The 21,179-nt window shown below is 45.6% G+C and overlaps 1 protein-coding gene across 1 annotated transcript in view; it reads right to left on the reverse strand.

Moving 5' to 3' along the window:
* Window positions 1–21,179, reverse strand: part of PDE4B (phosphodiesterase 4B) — a 193,499-nt gene that overhangs the window by 62,407 nt on the left and 109,913 nt on the right. The window lies entirely within an intron of this gene.

The following is a 21,179-nucleotide window of genomic DNA, read 5'->3' on the forward strand; positions in this document are numbered from 1 at the left end:
CGGGTGCATTCAGGATGAATTTTCTTGCCTTTGGAAATCTGAGGCTTCATCTCACTTGCAGTGGGAGCTGAGTTCTCGTTCTTACCAGGGCATCAAGGCATGTGCCTCTCCCATTCCCAGTTTTCTCCCAATTTATTGTGCCTGATGACGACCTTTAACTGCACCACCCAGCTAGGCATGCACTTGGACCATGGCCACAACGTCAAGCTGTGATCCCTGTATCGTGCTTTAGCCCCAGTCAGCCACCAAGCACCACACAGCTGCTTGCTCACACCCCCTGCAGTGGGATGGGGAGAGAATCAGAAGACTAAAAGTGAGAAAACTCGTGGGGACATTTCTCCATCCCTCCCTGCTGCTGCCTGCCCCCACTTATCATATTAAGTCAAAAGATCCCCAAGTGCAGCAGCAGGGAAGATCCTATCTCTCCCTCCACTCTGCAGAGCACAGCGTGTTATTTACTACTGCAGGAGGAGGTAGATAAAGTACCCAGACCAAAAAAACACCAAAACCTCTGATAGATCTGAAAGTAAGTAACATACAGAATCATTAAAAAAAAAAGGAGTCTGTGTCCAGTTGCAAAGTGTATCTCGGCTTACTCTCCTTCTCTACTGTGAGTACACTACAAAGATTCAATACTTGTTGACTGAGGGATAAATGAGAAGAGGAAAACAAGTACCAAACACTGCAGAAGGGAATCACAGGTAGAGGAAGTCTCAGAGAAAACCACTGATGTGAAGCGAGGTTGCTGAACTTGACCTGCATTATTTAGACACAAGGCCACAGAATAAAAAAGACCAAGCAGTCTCAGAACAAAGGCAGCCTCTCTCGTTTGGACAGTGACCCAACACATCAAAGCATTAAGGCCTTCTATCCCCTGATCAGAAAATCTCATTAGAATCCAAATTTTATGGCATAGACTGCCCATGGTTCTCTGAGTATCATCAGGAAGGACACAGAGCAGGGGACAAACTCTCACCATTCAAAACTTGGGCACCAACTACAGCCTCAGTCTTAGGCTTTGCAGAAGCATTTCAGATTCCTGTATAATAAAACTGAGTGCCCTTCCTGGACAAGCACTGTGCTGTGGTGTGATGCCAAACTGTGTCCAGCGGTGCAGTAGGGGGATGCAGGAACTACCCTGGAAGCAGCAATGACAGTGAACCACAGGCTGCATGCTCTGATGTGGAAGCTCCTGATGCAAGCTGCTTCCTTTTAACTTCACACACCAACTAATTTGCATGAAGAATGACTGATGAATTACAGAACAATTTATCACATATCAGTAATAATATGTTGCATGCGAGGGACTTCATACTTTGCTTGAGCAGTTATAGTTATAACATAAATATTTATTTACAGTTATGTATGTGCTTGGAGGCAGTAGGTGCTCAGACAGTTCTGAAGCCTCCAGAAACTACTCACTGGGGTGGAGCAATAAAAGACTAGGTCTCCTGGCAGTCATTGTGTTCCTCATGGCCACAGGCAGAGGGTAACTACTTTGGTCTCATGCTATTTGGTCCCACATATGGTTCATCAGGAATTAAAAAATGCATGGGAACATGCATTTAGTTAATGCAATTGAAAATGTATAAGCACCAGTGCAAAGATTTTTAGATTCTTTAGAAATCCAAAGGCAGGGCACCAGTATAATACAGTACGTACTGAAGGAGATTCCTACATCTACCATGCCTCAGTGCAGCATTTATTTACCCAGCTGCATAAGTACATCTTGCAACTGGTAATGGCTCAATTAATATTATTTTCTTTTACTCTTTATTATCTGCTCTTTTACCAATGACAGATTGAGTACACTTTATTTGTAGCCAGAAAGTAATCAACAGAAGAAACTCAGCTCTGTAACTATGGCACCTACAAACAACAGCCATCTGACAATTAATCCATACCTATTCAGAAAATTAACTCTGATTACTCAAAATATTTTATTGCAAAACCTTCAATCGAGAACATTTAGTTTACTGACACGAATAGAAATACGGCAATGAGCTAAATCTGAGCATTTAGCTGAGCAGAGCTTCTTGTGGCTCTTTGATCCTGTGCCTGCTGCTTGCTGGTAGACATTAGCAATCAGTTTGGGAGAAAAAGTTAACACACGAGATTTAAGAAGTGTGTAAGAAGTGAAGGGAGGGAGGCAGGAGGCACAGCTGGTAAGGGATCTTTTGCAAAGATGAATACCAGCAGCAAAGGACTATGTTTAATAAGAGGGAAAGTATCCACCAATGATCTGGTTTTGCATGGCTTACTGTAGCACAGCTTCTATGCCTTGAGGTAGGTGCAAGATACTAAATCCCCTCCCTTTCCCTCTTTTAACAGAAAAAAAAGCTCATTGCCAATCTAGGCCTATTCTGAGCCACTCCTGCAGAAATTCCCACCTTGGAGATTTTCAATACCGTTGGGGGTATGTGACCTGGGTAAAGGTGGAGGTTAAACTTTGGCAAAGGCAGAGCTCCCCAGGAGACAGTTTGCCTGGACCATGCAAGTTTTCCAGATTTCTACAGCACTTGCAGCTCTTGCTGGGATGAGCTGGAGACATCCACAATGTTTTAGCAAGAAGCCCAGCACATTTGACACCCAGCTCAGAGTGCCGTGGCTGCTTCCAGCCACCCTGTGTGCACGCAGCCAGCTCCTGGCTGCACGCTGCCCATGCTCCCTGTGCCAGCGCCTGGGACGCTGCAGCATGGATCATGCAGTTAATCCAGCTGGAAAAGCGTTTTTATTTCTTTCCGCAAGTTCAGCTTGCAGCCATGCCGGCCCCCTCATCTGGCTCCCCTTCCTTGGGCCTGATCCAGCACTCAGCCAACCATGTGCTCAGCCATTAAGTTAACAGAAAATTCCCCCCCCCCAAAAAAGTGAAGAGTTTGCGGTTATCTCTAGCGAGTGTGTCCTATTTTGTGCTTGTGAACAGGCACTCGCAGTGGTACGGCTGGGTGGGCAAGGTGTTCACCGGGATGGCCAAAACTCAGGTCTAAGTCTCTGCTGTCGTGTTTTTTTAACAGGTAGAAGTAGTCAAACATGGGAAACTATTTCCCACTGGATGACCCAACATTAGGAGAATGTGGCCTGAGATATGTTGAGCAAGACCTTAAACTTGTGTTTTTCAAATCTCTGCTGCACATTAAGTTCACTGGTTGCTCTTGGTTTGTACCATCTAGAATTGCATCCTGATGCTAAAAACATATCTCAAACATTTGCTGAAATCACTAAGAATTGCAATTAGATTGTAAAGTTGCCCTCTCAGAGCTGCACTTCACCCTGATTTTTTTCACTGGATGTTAACTGATGAGTTCTGCTGGAAAAACTTAATCATCAGAGTGGCACCGTGTTCAGAATACTCTGCAGATTTTGAGTGTCCTCTCCAAAGTCTGTAGCACCCCATAGTCTTTGCCTAAGTGGAAAATAAAGCTGCATTTGTCTAGTTAAAAATAAGGACGACAAAGTACAAAGCACCATTACAACAGGCTGGAGAAAAAAAGCTAAAATTTGCTTTGCAGTTTATCTTCAAGCAACAGCACTTGCAGTCAAGACGCCCTATTTGTGAAACAACGATGGCATAGGAACACCAAAGCAGTGGCAGCAAGCTCCAGAGGTAAAAATTCAGCAAACACTTGATCTGTATTACAGAATCACAGAATCACAGAATGGTAGGGGTTGGAAGGGATCCCTGGAAATCATCTTGTCCAACCCCCTGCTTGAGCAGGGACGTCTAGAGCAGGGGGCACAGGAATGCGTCCAGGAAGGTTCTGAGTGTCTCCAGGGAAGGAGACTCCACAACCTCCCTGGGCAGCCTGTTCTACTGTTCTGTTATTCTACAGTTGCTCCTCACCCCATGTGCGTACCAAGGGATGGTGGATGAAGTATCTTTGGCCCACAGCACAGTGATCCACCATGTTGTGTCTCTTCTTTCCCTTACCCCCCTGTGCCAATCCCAGAGGCTCTTCTGCACAAGAATGTGGATGCCCAGCATGCTCAGGATTAAGTGGGCACTGTTGAGACTTAAAACTGTGTTACCTAAACACATAGGTCACAAACCTGGTATCTGAGTGCCCTATAAATCATTCAAGGTATGTACATAAATACCTGTTCCCTGTAGGAGATCTCTCCAAAAAGCATGCCTTGCTCTATGGGCTTGGGAGCTCCAGCACACTGAGCTGACACTGTTCCCTGCCTGCCTCCAGTGTGTGCTCTCAGGTTTATTCAGGCAACATTTCCAAGTTCTGTGACAGTCTCAGAGGGTGACAGTGCATCTGGATGCCACCAAAGGCTTCTAAGGAGTTAAGCCCACTTGCACAGAGCCAAAAACTGCCTCCACAGGAGGAAAGGTGACAGTGTCTGTATGGGATGGGCATTAGGTAACGACTGACAGCAGTCAGTGGTGCAATCCCTACACCAGAAAATAACTGTAAATTGAAGACTTGACTGACAGACAAAACCAAGTCTCCTGAGGTCCTTCTGTTTTTACTAGTGGATTCATGAATGTTCAGTTCACGAGCATGGGTGAGCAGCACCCCTGTGGTGAGCATACTGTCAGGGTTACTGACCACCAGCAGAAACCCAGCAGCCGATGAAGAAGGGAATCCAGAAAGCCGCAAATCCCAGTGGAGCCAAACAGAACAGCAGACCCACCAAAACCCAACCTGGCAAGCGCACAGCCAGCATGGCAAAGACAAAGCATGTAATGCTAGGGGCCTCGCCAGAGCCCAGCAGGTCTCCCCCTTCAGCACTGCTGAGCTGTGAAGGAAGGTGGCCTGTCCCCTGGCTTTCTCCTGGAGCCAGGCTACAGCTAAACTCAACATCCAGGCTCTCCGCTTACTCAGTTGGATGAGAGGAAAGCTGGGGGTGGTGGAGAGGAGGAGGTGGCAGGGTTGGCAGTGGGAGGAGCAGGGTGGCTGCAGAGCAGCACTCAGCAGGTCAGTGCAAGTGATGGGGCAGCCACAGCTCCATGTCCTTTGTCCCTCTGCATTTTTTAATAAACCAGGGTCTTAATAAAGTGAAGAGCAAATAAGGAGACAGCAGGTGGCAGGAGTTAGCTGTAGCTCACTCAGACAAGCAGCTAAAGGGGCACTTGCTTTGGACCTGTGGAAAGATGTGATTGTAACACGGTAATGAACAGAGGAAATACACAATAGCAAGCCAGGAGAAATCACGCTTTACTGTAAAACACAACGAGGTTTCATGAGTCATTCTGCAAAACAAAGAAAATTAATAAAAGCAACCCCGACTGTCCAAATTCTGCAGTTTTACAGTAATGACTACAATTTCTCTACATTAAAAAATACTTCAGTCCTTATCACAAGGGGAAAGTTCAACCAAGCCTCTGCAGTCAGAGGGATCCCTGCTGAGGGACTCCTCATCACCCTCCAGCTGTCTTTGCCCCTAAACCAGCCCTGCTCCTTCCCACAGCGCAGCACCACCCTCACACAAAAACAGAAGATGCTGCCTTCAGCTTATCCAACAATTCAGTTTTTGAGCTCTTTGATCTACTTCTGCAAGGCGGTCTTGGCACAAAATGTTTTGGTGGAGTAGCAATAAGGAAGAGACAGCATCAGGAATGCATTGTCCCTGGATTAGCATTGCCCGCCAGCAGACTTGGAACATGGAAAGATTTGGCATAAAAACTGAAAAAGAGGATTGCGCCACGATTTTGATGTAATTCAGTCATTTGAATAGTCATTGCAAGTCAAATGGTTACCATGAGAGCTACGCAGCCCCCCAGTTCGTTTCTAGATCTGTAATATAAAATACAAAGACAGACTTAAGTCTACCAAACCAGGCAGGCTTGGGTATTTTTTGTTTATGTTACAAATTTACACTTTTCTTGAGGATGACAGCACTGACTCTACAAGAGGGCTTACCATCTGCTTTGCCTTCCCAGACTCACTCCTGAGGGCATTACTCCGGATCTTCTAACTACAGCACCACTTTTACTACGGTATCAAACATATTTCCAAAATACAGTATTTCAGGAAGTTTGGGGAGACCCTGCTCATTATAAAGATCCTCTTGCAGTCATTAGAGCCTGCTTCTCACCAAGACATTCAGCTGGATTCTTAACACCATTAGCAATGAAAAATGCTGCTTCTTACATCTTCAGATCTGTACAGGCACGACTGCTTCTCACTGCTATCTAATTTTGTGCACCTGTTTCCCATTATCAGAACAGCTTGCTGTTTTTTCTAAATAATCTTTCACGCGGAAAGGTCTGTGCTTGAAACCATCAGCACTTAATGAAACAGGATCGGACACACAGCGGGCATGCCAGAGCTGAGCACACTGACAGCCGATGCAGATGCCCTAGCATGGGCACAAGGCCCCACAAGGCTGACTGCTCTCAGCACCACAGGTATTAGTTCTTTTTTCCCCTCCTGATCTTTTCCCACCAAGGGGAAAATCTTCTTGCTCTCAGGGGCCTCTCAACAGTGTTCAAGTCCCTTTGTCAGGTTTGTCCCTCATGTGACTCCTAACTCTTTTTTATCTCCAGAGCCTAAACACCCATGCCTCCTGAAATATGGCATCCAAACTCCTTGCAGTGCCTCCCCAGCACCATGTATCACAGCTGCCTGGCACACAAAACCCAGCAGCACTTACTTAAGTGTTTGTAATGTAAACTGTTATATGCTGCTAAACGTGTTATTAAGCCACTGTGTGTATCACAAAGCAAAAATATATGTTTATTTGATTTTGTTATCTCTGAATATAGAAGTTCACGCTTCCTAGCAGCTCTCTTGTTCAATGGGTACAACGGAGGCAGAATAACCAGAGCCCCCTGCCACGGCCTGCAGCCTGTCTGCCATTGCTCAGGATGGGGCCAGGAATTAGCTTGCCTTGTGCTTACAGACTGTTTTGAATCACACGCCCTGAGTCCATGGCAGACCGGACAGCTCGTGGCACTCCCTTTGTAGCCCAGGTCCATCTTCAGCATAGTAGAAAGGTAAAAAAAACACATACACACACCCAGAGACCTTACATCTCTCCAGCATAACTCACCAGCAGTACCCTGGTGAGGCTAATGGTTTGCACAGCAGCAAACACCAGTTCAGCTACCAGCTCGGCATGAGCACTGCTGGATTTTGAAGGATGGTACAAAGTGCTCTTTTAGTTTTTTAAAGCCCTTGTCGCTACAAAGAAGCCTATGCTACCTGCTTGTTCAGTGTCTGTGGCAGCTGCAGCCTGAAACTCAGTGTCTTGCACATCAGGTCCTTGAGCTGTTACTTCTGCCCGTTGCCATTCACTCACTGGCACTGGTGAAAGCCACCAGGCTGTGGAGCCACCATGCGTGCCTAAGGACAGCAGGCAGTGCTGTGCTGAGCCTGCTGCAGCCTTGCACTGCGCCCGAACAGTCACCAGGAGATGTTTGGAAAAGTTCAGGAGAGAGGTAAAAGGGGTTTGGGTTTTCTTCTAGCACAAGGGGTTCCAAGAAATCTAATCCTTTTCATGTTTACTACAGATAAGTAGCTTGACATTATCCTGTCACAAGGTAACATCATGTGGTCATTTAAGTCCCCCAGAGAAGAAATCCTGAATTCTAAAAACCAGTTATTATTTTTCCAAATGCACATCCTGGACTACTTTATCATCTTACTATGGTTCACGGCCATAAATCTCTGGAAAATGCAAGGCATAGTCAAACACAGCAGACACCCTCCCCATTTTCACTTCCAGAGCTTGCAATTGCAGACAGGTGTGAGCTTGATCACTCTTAGCACAGGCAGCAATGCCACTTCCTAAGCACTTTTTTCTTTTTCCATCTGAAATATTCTAGCTAGCAAGTGACAGAGCAGCTGCTTTTCTTCCCTACCACTGCTGCCCAAGCCGAGGTATTAACAGGGTATTGCCTTCCCTGTGCAGCACTTACACAGCTCTTCTCCTTGCCTCGTAGGTGTCTCTGCCTAGCACTCTCTACCCACTCACAGCTCATCAGGACCAAATCTGCTCCAGCACATGGGCTGTGCTTTTTGCTGTGCTGAAGGGCCCACCTGGGTCTTGTCGGAGGGACAATTACCATCTTTCCCCTGCAGGAGAAATGCTGGATGGGCAGTCACACTCTGTGGCTGGCAGTACAGGTGGCATAGGGACAGTGCAGTGCTCCTCAGCAGACACTCACCGGATTTTGGCATCACCTGCTCTGCAAAACAGGGCTGTTCTGCAGCACAGATGCTTACATTCAAGTTATGGGACAGTATTTATCCCAATCTGGCCTGGGTGTTATGCTCTGTTCAGTGTCAGTTCAGTTTTTACAGCTGCACCTAAGCACCATAACATTTTACAGACTCATTTTCCCAATACACAGCACATGGATGTTGCCTCCCGTGGAGGAGGCTGCCCACAGTGGCCTGGCTTGTGTGATGGGGCCCTGGTGCTGGGCTGTGGCTTCCCCCGGTGCCTTCTGGCATTTCTGCCTATGGACAAACCCCGCTCACTCCCCAGAGCCAGCTTGGAGTGGGTAATTCCACCCAGCAAGTGTGTACATGGGGTCCAGCCTCACCTTTTCCCCACCGTGGTATTACTAGTAATAAAAGGGGAATTACAGTCATATATTGCATCTTTTACCAATGTATCTTAAAGTACCTCATATACCTATAAAGTACAATCTGCTCCTAACACTCTTCCCAAAGCATATTGTGCACTAATGGCAAATGCAAGACAGCAGCATGAGTCTCAAGGGTCCTGTACAGCAAACGACCTCTGCTTCCAGTATGTAGGAAAGAGTTCCCGTATCTGTACGGAACCAGAGCATCAGGAGGCTGCTGGCCAAAGTCATGGTTTATTTCATCCTGATCTTAAAAAGAGGATCACCTGGCATGACTCCAAGAGGCACTTTTGCCTTTTCAAAGAGGCCAACAAGCTCACAGTGAGCCGCTTTGCTCTGCTGTAACACCGTCTGGCTGTGACAGGCTGCATGGAGGCATCAGCTACAAATCAAATAGCTCTTCTGATCTGCCGTCAAACAGACTGGAGACAGGAATAAAACGACAATAATTTTTAACAAGTTGCAGAGACCACAGATTTTTCCATTTTACCTGGCTAATCTGAACTGGGAGGACAGACAGCCTTTGAGTCAGAAGATTTACAGGTTTTCTGCACTAATAGCTTAAACTACCCTCAGCCCATCTACAACACCCAAAATCCAAAAGCGGATGTGCGGAAAGCTGCTGCACCAAGAAATGCACCAAGCTTTTTCACTTGATTCATAAAATAATTATTTGACTTGGTTTTTGGATTTATCTCCATAATTGGTATCTGTGTTCCCTGCCAGCAAAAGGACAATAAAATGTCCTAAAATGGTATTCAGATTATTAAATCCTTTGGAGACTTGGCCCTCCCAAAAAATAATTAATCTGGTTGGGTACATTTTAGCAAAATTTTACTTGCTTCACATCTTTCAAATGTCTGTACTCTTCATCTTTTATATCAATAGGAAAAGACACTGTACATAGCCAATGGCAAAGCATACTGATGTGATTTCAAGGGCAATCTATTTTATAGCTCTTATTGATCATTTCAGGCCCAGCAGAAGCTTAATGCAAAAGTAGCTTCATCCAAATCACAAGCATCTGCCAAGTGGTACTATTTGAGGACAAAATATTAAGGATGGAAAAATCTGTCCCTTTGGCAGAAAGTTGCATGTTTACTCTAAGTGGTTTGGCACGTGTACTGAACGGACGGTCGGAAATGGCACCCTCTTCCAGGGTACCACAATGACAAACGATACCGATACCCTGTGGTTAATACAACTACAATTGAATATTTGCTGTAACTATTTCACTGCCAACCATGGTATCTCCGTCATCACTGCAGCTAAGCAAAGGCAGAGAAATGGCTCACAGGTTTATTTTTAAATTGCAGCTCCTTACTCTGGTCAATCACAGCCACAGCCATCACCAGGCTCCTCACTGCTCATTTGTTTTATTCCTATTAACATATCAGGGTCTTGCTGGTAAGGCCAGAGGGGCTCAGCTCATTCATCCTGCTGAAATGCCCACTAAGGGATGATGCCCTGCTTCCGCACGTGTACCAGGGGCAAAGGCCAGCAGAGGAGAAAAGATTTTTAAGCTGAAGGACATTGCTGGCACAAGAACAAGTGGGTATAAAATGGACAGGAATTAATTGGGGCTGGAAATCAGAGGAAGTTTTTTTGCCTCAAGAGCAGCCAGATCACTGAACAGCTTTCCTGTAGGAGTGACAGGGGTAAACACCAATTTGATGTTACTACTGGTGGAATTAATGGCATAACTGACTACAACATTGTGGGACAGAGCCTGGTGGTGTAAGAGGCTTATCCCACAGCTGGCACTCAGGCTTTGCCCCCAAAGGGCACAGGAGTGAACCCACATCCCGGCTCACTCGGAGGGAGCTGATTCCTGTGGTGCCCATGTTTTCCCTACACTGTCTGTGAGTCACCCTGGATAAGCTGTATCCCATGAATATCCATCCAGTCTCCAGAAGAACAGTTAATTGGAGGATGTCACGGGGGACACTTGGTAGAAATGAGCTGCCAGGCTTGGAGTCTCTTTGCCCCCTCCCCACCCACCCCGTGCTACGCAGGAAAGGCAGAAAGCCACCTACCAAACCCCTTGTCTCCTGCGCTAAGCTGAAGCCCAGCCGGCACAGCAGGCAGTATGGGGACTCACAAGCAAGACACAAGCAAGGGGCTGGTGTCCAAAGCACATTGCACCATCCCAAATGAGACCCCTCCAGCACTGCCTCTGCCACCGATTCTGTTACCATAGCTCAAGATAAACCCCACACCTCAGCGCTTGTGCAGGTACAGGCAGTAAATACAAAGCGTGCCATCTGCTGGCATACACAATATAGTATTTCCATACATTTGTATTTTTACTAACAATGCTGATGAGCTGCAAAGGATACCTGAGCATACCCACGGCAGTGACCAGCAGTGACACGCTCTGCCTGCCCACACTCCCTCCCTTCCTCCTTGAGCTATTTGAAAACAAAAGTGGGGAAAAGAGGGTGTATTTAAAACACAGATTTTTATTTTCTGCTATTAAATCACACACTCTGAAATGAATCTTAAAAATTCTGGACAGCAAACTGGATTTAGCAGAAAAAAACCTTCTGCAACATGGAGAGAAGACAGAAATGGTGGGCAGCAAGAGCAAAACCTTCTATAGGAGTGACTATGGGCCCAAAAAGCCAGTCAGGGCAAAAGTTTTGCAGCATATTTCATGTTTTATGCCAAATGGTGAGCTCATGCAGTAAAAACAAGGCCCCAGATTTTCCAGGTGTTGCAGAGCTCAGGATGTCAGTCCTTGAAGGCCTGCCAACTATTGATCGCAGAACACTTCAGGAAGGAGGCAAACATTATTACCCGTTATATATGATATCCATTTATCTGGGATTTTTTTCCCTTTAACCTTTCTAGCATCCTTACAGCTTGCTCCTCCATCCAGAAGAAGTCTTCTAAACCACAGTGTGTGCCCACAAAGGCCAGCCCCTCTGAGGGTGCCTTTGCTGCCCAGATCAACATGGTTTTCATACCAGTTCTCTTGCTCTCACCAAGACAGCGCAGGAATCTCTACTCCTGTTCCTGACTCCTACCACCTGACTGAAACCCCCAGCTTGCCACTTCCTTTACACAGTTTCACAACAATCTTGTGACTCCTCTACAGCATGCTTGTGCTTGCAACAGTCTGCGTCTTCTTATTGCCAAATTACCTCCTTTCTCAAGTCCTTCCTCAGCTCATCATCCTGCCATAAAGCCCTTCAGAAAAGCTCCTGCCAGCCTCCTACACTGCCTCCTCATGCCACGGCATTAGACACACTGCATCTCAACCAACTCCTCTGTGTGGAGTTTCTAAAAACCTCTTGGGAAGGAATTATTTCTCTGATGTAAAAGCAGATAGTGCACTGTTGGCACCCAAAATATCACTTAATAACACTGTTATTTTCTCTAGACCTGCAAATCTTCCAAAGACCTGCTTCAGGGCTCATTTTGATCTTACTTAATTAGTGATCCCTTAGAAGCTCTGTTTCATGTTGAAAATCACTTGCTGGAATCACTATTTTGGAGTCACTTACTACAAATCATAAAGCTGCAGTGTTCAAAAGAAATAGAGATGTGGAAGCACGGAGCAAAATACATTGCAGCCCCAAAATATGAATACATTAAATGCAGCTGTAAGTCATCAAGTCCAGTAATAGCAAACAATGCAGCAACACAGCCACAAACACTTGGAGATTAGGAAGAAATATTAGTAGAGTACTTGCTACAATTGATTACCATTTAATAATGCAGAAGGTGAAGTTTTCAGTGTGAATAAGCACAAATGTGTAGGCATGGCACAAAATCATTATATCTGATTGCGGTTTAAGACCCACGTCATCATGGTAAAAGCTTCACTCTTGACCTAATATAATTTAGACATCCTGACTATTTTATTGCATTGATAAAGTTTTGTACTGAGCTAATGAAGAACGGGCAGGCAGAGGTAATCAACATCCAAAATGGCTCCACTTAAAAAATACTGACAAATTGTGTAAAAACATCCAGTGTTGCAAAACCTGAAGACAGTATGCACAGGTGTGTTATTCCAAGGGGGAGAAAGAAATGTTTGATTTCACTGATGAAACACACACGAGAAAACACCTGAAATTAGTGAGGAGCTGTGGAAAGCCCTGGGGGCTGGCTGGCCACTCACTGGCAGCAGGCAGGGCAGGCAAGGCAGGCAGAGCTGCACCAGTGGGTCCAGCACCATGCATGCAACCTGGGCCCCAGCGATGCCAGGGCACTGAGCAAACACCCCAGTGCACACCAACCCTTCCTGTGAGGGCTGAGCCCAGCGGTACATGATTAATACCAGTTTTCAGATCAATAATGCTATAAGCTGTAGATGTGAGCGGGGGTGCTGAACCTTTCTTGCAGAAAAGCTACGTGCGCTAGATCACTGCTAGCCATATCATTTAAATTGGAAAGATGGATTAAAATTAGCCCATTCAAGTTCAGATTAAATCCCAGCAGGAGACTGGAAGGAGACTTAGCACCAGCCCACACTCTCACACCCCAGCTCAGGCAATCTGCCTTTTCCAGCCCAAGCTGAGATAGAGTTTCTGAAACTTTTCCCCTTGCTCTCTGTGCTTTTGCTGAGCCCTGGCTGAAATCTGGCTCCTTCCTTCCTTCAAGCTCTGAGCTTTCAGGTTAGGAAACCTTTCTGCAAATGTATTGATGTACTTGGAACTGGATCATGTCCAAGAAACCAATCAGTCCCAGGGCAAGCAGGACTGCGTGCTATCTGTCTGCCAGCCGCTGGGCGTGCCTGGAAAAGATCAAGATTACAGACCCAGGGTGGGAGACAAACAATGGGTATTCCCTTTATACCGCTCAGCCAGAATAAAATGTGACACGCTATATTAATAACCTGGCGTCACCCAGCAAAACATCTGACCAAGGGGAACATAAAATGCCACGCAGATATCGAGGGCCTGATGGCAAGTCATGTGAAGAGCAAACAAGATAGCTGGGTGGCATGAGATGCAACCAGGGAACAAAACCTAATGTCAAGCCCTTTTGTGCTTAGCAGAGTCAGCCCTAAATGGTTTGTGATTTTTGCTTTCTGCCAAGGTGCTGCTTTAATTGGGCAAGGGAGACAGTTCAGTGTATTCAGTAACATAGAGCGCAGAGGAAAATGGCATGTGCCAGGCTGAGAAGCCATGTAGAATTCACCCTGCTTAAGTGCAAAGATTTATTACTGCTAGGAACACATCTTATTCATTATGGCTTTTAACTTTACTGTTGTAAGAATGTTCTCTATGACTTAATCTAACAACGCAACCTTTTTTCCATGTCCTGTTAACCAGCCACACACGGAAACCAAATTCTGTCTAAATTTATACTTGCAGGCTGTACTAGTCTCAGTAAGCAAAGCCAAAATTAACTCCCATCCCTTTTCATTTCCTTGGGTGAGGTGGGAGCAAAAAGCCACTGACCACTGAGACAGCCCGAGAACATAACCATGGACACAGTGGTGGATCTCACCCCCGCCACGACTTTCCCATGTGCTGGCCCAGTGGCTTGGTGGTGGCACGGAGCCAGCAGTGCCACCTTAACTACACACTGCTCTTACCTGTGCAGCAAGGGCAACTCTTGCAAGGACTGAGGGAGCAAAGCCCTCTCTGGGTGCAGAGGCTGAAACCTACCAGGTCCCTCTAAGACATCAAAAGTTGGCCTAACTCCTACATTATAGTGGCAATCCGTATGGCTTCTCAAGCAAATCTGTGGTGTAGAAAGTGTCAGCTAACATAACTGAGCTGCTTATTGACTTGAATTTAATAGATTAGTTAATAAACTTCATCACAGAAGTAACATCCTGGAAATGTTCCTTCCTAGACTCTTGTAGCACCCCCATAATCATCTGAATAGCATATTTAGTACTTGAACCTCTTCCCAGCATAAAGCCAGTTCAATAGTAGCATTCAAGCCTAGAGTAGCTGGACTGGCTGCACTCTGTCTTCACAAGAGTATGAAATTCTTGCTACAGCCTAAGAAAGAAAAATCACTTAGCACAAGTAAGGTCTTTTTTTAAAACTACTGATTAAACAGATATTCACAAGACAGAGCACAATGGCTTTGATAGAGCCATTGCAACCTATTATATAAATTCTCATTCATGCCCATGAGAGCTCTTCCTTTTCTTTTTTTAATAACAGAAGAGGAAATGCAGCCACGTAAAAGATATTAAATTGCTTAAAAATGTGTGACTGGTAAGTCCATGACTTAAAGCAGCAAAGAGAGAGTTTGGGCTGGAAATCTCGGCTGCCGCTTGGTCCCCAGCTGTGAGCTTGCAGGAGGCATGCTGTGGCCTTGGCTCACCAGTACCAGAGCTCGCTTGCTTGGACTCATCTCTGCAGCACCAGAGCCGCAGAATTACACTTCTTCTGAAGAAGAGGATTTAATTGCAGAGTTTATTTATGGATGCACAGGAGTGCTGACAAGGAAAGCAAAGCGTTATGTGAGGGGGCTGGTCAATACTTAGAAGCTCTGTCCCTTATTCTAGAAATGTTTCTCCTCTGTGTGTATAATGCTACAGTCCCAGCACCTTCCAGCCATGCATTAAGCAATGCAGCTAACATATATTAGCAGCACACTATTTACCCTTCCATATAGTATTGTACTAACATGTCAGACCTGATTGAAGGCAACACTTTTGCTAGAGCTTTGGCAATTTTCTGTGTTTCCTCCCAAGAATGGATTTTTTCATCAGAATTCTCTTCTTACCACATGTAATCTGAAATAAATATATGATATTGCATCAGTCATCAGCTGACCTTATTAGCTGGGCTTGTTCTACTGGAGCTAAAACTGGTCTGGGAAAGCAGCACTAAGTGTAGAGTTTAATAAAATACTTTTTAAAACACTGTATAATTTTATTGCAGTAAAGCAAAAAGGGGTCAGCTTGTTCTTCCAGACTCCACTCCAAACAATTTACTATCTTTATAGATGAAAAAAGATGTAGGCAGCCTTTTGTCATTTGAGTGAAACTAGGACACTCAATATATACCCGCTTCAAAACTTCACTCACAGATGTCTGTTCCTTCAGCTAATATTTATTCTCTAGATTTTCAAGAAAGCCCTTTTATGCACTCTGTATGGCTAGATACAGACTCAGCATCTCCTTAGCTGCCACTTTCCTCCAGTAAATCTCTGTTCTTGTAAGTGTCTCTAACTGCAAATAGATGGAATAAAGCTGCAACCAGGCAGACTCGCCCTCCCCAGAGTTACAGTGTCATACAACACTGCGAGTTCGATGGCCCTACCAAGGTAGTCACAAGGGACTTGACAACTTGGCCCAACTCCAGGACTCAAATCAGAATGCGGTAACCTGGTTGAGACAGCATCAAGAAGCACACTGATCTCAAGAGATCTGTAACTTCAGGAGCAGACAACGTGTAATGAAGATGTTCCTAACACTGTTTTTCTTCTCTTGGCTAGACTTCGGAGCTCTGCAGCCAGGTGGTCCTGTGGGAGGTGGAGAGGCACATGCCAGAGCGACTTGGTGATGCAGGATGGCCAAGCATGATGCTCCCTGGACCTGTGTAACATCCTCTCTGCCTTGCTCCTTGCAAGAGAGGGACCAGTTTCTGCCTGCTATGAGCGGTGGGCATCCTTCCAAATGCTGTGCAGTCTGTACAGGTTCACACAGTGGTTCTTCACAACCAGGCACGACACATCTTCTTCTCTTGAATTCGCTGACCCAAGACATTCCATTGAGACAGGCTGTGGTTCTCATGTCACGCTCACTGGCTGGTGATGTGGACGGCATGCAGAACCAACCACTTCTCTTCTGTTCCACAGGATCAGAATGGGTTAACATGAAAAGTTTGTTTAGGAGACCAACCAGGTCTCAGTCCCCAAACTGGTCGCAGATCACGAGAAAGACAGACACATATTGAACCTCTCTCGGTGCTTAGCTTTTCTCTTCTCTGCTTTGCAAGGCACAACTCAGCTGGCAAAACCAGGAATTTAGTTCACTGGCATCACCCTCCGTGTAAATTCATTCCTTTTCCTCATTATGTCATCCAGCTTCAGTGCCCCCAGGGCTTTAGCTGGAGTCGGGAACTGTTGACATGTGTGGGGATTCTCGCTTTAGCTGAAGTAGAGATGATTTATAAGAAATTCCTGACTGGACTTCCTCCAGCTGTCTTCGATCTCTTTCCCGGGGTGTTTTTATGGTAAAGCTTCTCCAGGGCTCAGCCCGCCCAGGGGTGGCCCTGCGACCCCCACCCTGCTCCCACCCAGCACAAGGTGCACCCGAAGCGAAGCAATGCAAGCTTTCCATGGGTTTATTGAGCTGAGCTGGCCCACAGCAGGGTCACAGGTGAGCAGGTGATACAGAGCCATTGTCCCACAGCTGGACTCCATATGTTGCATAAGGGGCTTGCAGCTGGGATGGCTCCCAAAGACCAAGAGCCGGGAACATGGATCAGGGACTCTGAGGCCATCGGTACTGGGACAGACTGCAGCACTTCAGTGGGAAGTTCACCTCACCCAGTATTTAAATCACTCCCACCTGAGCTGATACCCCGTCCCATGTAACAGCCTGGAAGGAATTAAATGGCAGAGCAAGATTCAGGTCCAGAAATCTGGAAGAAACTTCATGGGTCCCTGCATACAGTCCTCTGCTACTGCAGACTCTACAGTAGACAATCTCCTCCATAAACTTATCAAGCTTTCTCCTGAGTACTTAGTTTCTTCAAATTTCTAGAACTTCTCCCCAGCGGAGATGCCCTGTGGTGCTGCACACCAGTGGGCACTGCTCCACCGCACCGTCTCACCACCAGTATCTCACCTGGACCACAAACACTTGCCAGGGAGACCCCACACCCGCTGCAAAGTCATATGGGGCTCACAGCTTGCAATTATCCTGCAGTCAGTGCACTGTCTTGCCTCCTCAGCTGTGTTCAACTAATGAGTTTCAAGTGTATGGCTGATGCTTTGCTTATTAATCCCCACATACATGATCTTATACTCCGTATTGCTGAACTTCACCAAGGCCATGCAATCCATCCAGTGCTGCACCACAACGTACAACAGCAGACTTACAAAAGATCAAAAGATGGAATCAACACAAACATAGCAATGAAAATATTTCAGAACATCAGATGTAGGATTTATCACTGAGAAACACCATTGCTAACTTCCTCCATCCTCTGAGCTGTCCTTGCCATAGCACCAACTTCAGTGCATTTCCCCTGCAGCTCATTCCTTACCCGCCTTACAGCTCTTGTTACAATCCACATCTCCAGCTTACATCTCACCATGTCATACAGAGCACCACACTAAACACTTTAAGAGAGAAATCTACTGCATTTACTTGATCTGGGAAAAAAACCCCGTTGTCTAATTAGAAACACCCATTAGGACCTAGAATGATGTACCTAAGACAGACCCATTTCACCACTGTCTTTGTATTTTAATTAACCTCTCCCTTCAAACTAATTGCTAAACCATCCTTAAATGTCTATTTCCATGCTAAGGAAGCGATAAAATTTGAACAGAAATGTCAAAATACAGCATATAATAAAGACAAAAACAAAATTATATATGAAGAGTATAAAAATAATAGACTTATGTAAGATAACTGAACAATAAAATCTGAATTAGAGCTTTTCAAGAGCCTTGCTCGCTTTCCCTTCATGTAAGTTTTAAAATACTCAGGCTGTATTGAGTTTATAGTACCATTCTAAGGAATAGATTATAAACAGAGACTGGAGAAATATACATATAAGAATAAATATAAGAAATAAATAGTTTTTTTTTCTCTTTCTAAATAGAGATTAAATCTAAGAAATATTTATCTAACTCCTCAGAAAACCAAAGGAGTTGGGTGCCTCAGGAGTGAGCAGTTTGGCGATGCACACACTGCAGTTTAACAGATCCATATTTCCCTGCTTCAAGCCTTCTAGATGTGAAGGAGCAGGTACATGTTTCTGTTAAGCATCACGGTGGAGGACCTGCCATCCTCATGTGCCGTGGTGCCGGTGCAGCCAACGCTAGCTCATCACCTGCACCAGCAGCCTTCTTCTCTGAGATTAATTATTTTATTATATGTTTATATGAAGATTGCAAACATCTGGGAAATATTAGGCAACTGCTGAAGAGAGAACAGGCTTCTTTAATTATCAGAGAGCTGCATCATGGCTCCTTCCTCCGTTCTGTGAAAGGGGAGTTTTGGGGCCAAATTCTGCACTCATTGACCTGGTGCCCTGTTGGCACCCAGCAGACCTGCCGCCTCTAGCTCCCCACAGCACTTGTGCCAAGATACCACAGGTTTATTTCTTTGTTGCGTTTTTTTTTTCTTTTTAAATCTACAGACTTTAAACCACTGCAAAATATTCAGAACAAAATACACCAACTCTACAGGGAAACTGCTTCATGCTCCATCTTGTCTCCGGTCAGATTATGTCAAAATGCCCCGGATTTGCTTCTGTGGGGACAAAACTGCCAGTAAAATTTTGGTTGGAAAGGTCCCTGTCTACACACTAAAATGTTTTTCTTGGATACTCTGTGGCTCAGCTCACAGTGGGATTTCAACTGGGGACAAACATGAAAGCATCTTCTGTTCCCATAGGTACCAACAAGAACATGGGCTGCTTTGAAGTCTGTTGTAAGGCTTTTTTTACTTTTTTCAGCTCTAGGCAAAGACAAAAAAAATATCTCAATGCTATGGCAACTTGCCATGGACAAACTTGTCACCTACCTACAAATAAACAAGTATACCTCAATGTTTCAGGTGGCTAGAAACAGTGGTGGGAGTATGACAAACTGTGCAGTGATCAGGATCTTTTGACTTTGACACTGTACCCTACGCACCAATGTATAACATCATCCAGACAATTTAACCCAGAATACACACAGAATCATACAGGTTGGAAAAGACCTTTAAGATCATCAAGTCCAACTGTAAACCTAACACTGTCAGTTCACCACTAAACCATGTGCCTGAGCACCACATTCAAACGTCTTTTAAATACTTTTAAAGCTGAGTAGTGACTCAACTACTTTCCTGGGCAGCCTGTTCCAATGTTTCACAAGCCTTTCAGTGAAGTAATATTTCCTAATGTCCATCTAAACCTCCCCTGGTGCAGCTTGAGGCCATTTCCTTTTGTCCTGTCAATAGTTACCTGGGAGAAGAGACCAACCCCAACCTCGCTACAACCTCCTTTCAGGTAGTTGCGGAGAGCAATAAGGTCTCCCCTCAGCCTCCTCCAGACTAAACAACCCAGCTCCCCCAGCCACTCCTCATAAGACTTGTGCCCTAGACCCCTCACCAGCTTTGTTGCTCTTCTTTGCACACACTCCAGCACCTCAACATTTTTCTTGTACTAAGGGGCCCCAAACTGAACACAGTATTTGAGGTGTGGCACACCTGGTATTCGAGAGTCACAAGTCACAAGGATTCAGGCTTAGAAACACATCAGGGAATCAAAATGTTACCCAAGTGAATTCTGATGTCTTGGTTTCCTTTCACCTGAAGTCATTACTAACAGGCTCTGGCCGATGTGACCAGAAACAAGCCAGGTACTCTGTAGAGATATGTCTGGTCCCAGTAGAAGGCACATGGCTCCCCTTGTCCAAAAAGCTAAGAAGGATAGCTGTTCTCTTGATGTTTGTCAGCAATTCCAGATATGTTCCCAAAGAGTGTCACCAGGAAAAAGAAATTCAGACTCGTTGGTGCTGAGGGCTGGAGAGCATCATGAAGCTTCTGGAGCTTTCTGCTGTCTAGAGCTTCCTCCACTGGCACCAGGAGGTCTCAGCAGCCCTCCTGAGCTGCTGAAGCCACCAGGGTGAGGTGGCCCATGCAGAGATGAGTACTGCAGACCCACAGCTAGTGGAGAATGATTAGTCTGAATAAACTACCTGAAATTCTAATTCTGAATATGTTTTGTGTGATGATTTCCTCTGCTGGTGTAAATCATGACATGTGAGGCACTGCTGAATCACGTTTTTGCAGGGGTAAGGGTGAGCACTGTCGGTACAGACCCCAGAAATTCCATAAAGCCATGTTGGCATGTGCAGGTAGGAGATGAAGGAGCCATCTGAAGGGGTATCCTGCACCTAGGATATGGGAATCTCTAATCAAAAAATGCTTTGATGGACTGAGACCTTTAGGAGGTGACCTTCTAGAATAGGTACAGGGCTCCCTGAAAACAAACATTGCATATATCTAAAAAGCAACTGTAGAAACAGGGTGCAAGTTGGTGTAAAACAGCAAGACAAACCAGCATTCACACACTGCTGGAAAGGGGGACACCAGTCTGGGAACACTGCCCAAGAGCTTCAGTCCGGGTCGAAGGGCTGTGTCTGGGGCCAGCAGCGTCCCCAAGCAATCTGTGCCAGGCTCCCACAACACCCAGGACATGCCAGGGGCCTCTGAGAGGGTTTAACTACCGCTTTCCATTCTTTTAGGAAAAAGATTTTGCAAACAACCTGCCTCTCACTTTTGCAGAGTAGCAGTGCTGCTTTTTCTTGGATAAACATGTATGGACCAGCACTTGGTAATGAAGGCTGTTTATGAAAACAAGTACCTGTTGGGGGAGGACTTGGGTAGCAGCACGCGCTCCCTAAAAGCTTGTGGATCTCCTCATCCCTCTCGAGGGAGAGCCGGCAATTAGGAGGCGACGAGGACAACTCCTCCCACAGTTACAGA

Source organism: Phalacrocorax aristotelis, chromosome 6 (assembly GCF_949628215.1).
Source record: "Phalacrocorax aristotelis chromosome 6, bGulAri2.1, whole genome shotgun sequence".
Taxonomy (NCBI): domain Eukaryota; kingdom Metazoa; phylum Chordata; class Aves; order Suliformes; family Phalacrocoracidae; genus Phalacrocorax; species Phalacrocorax aristotelis.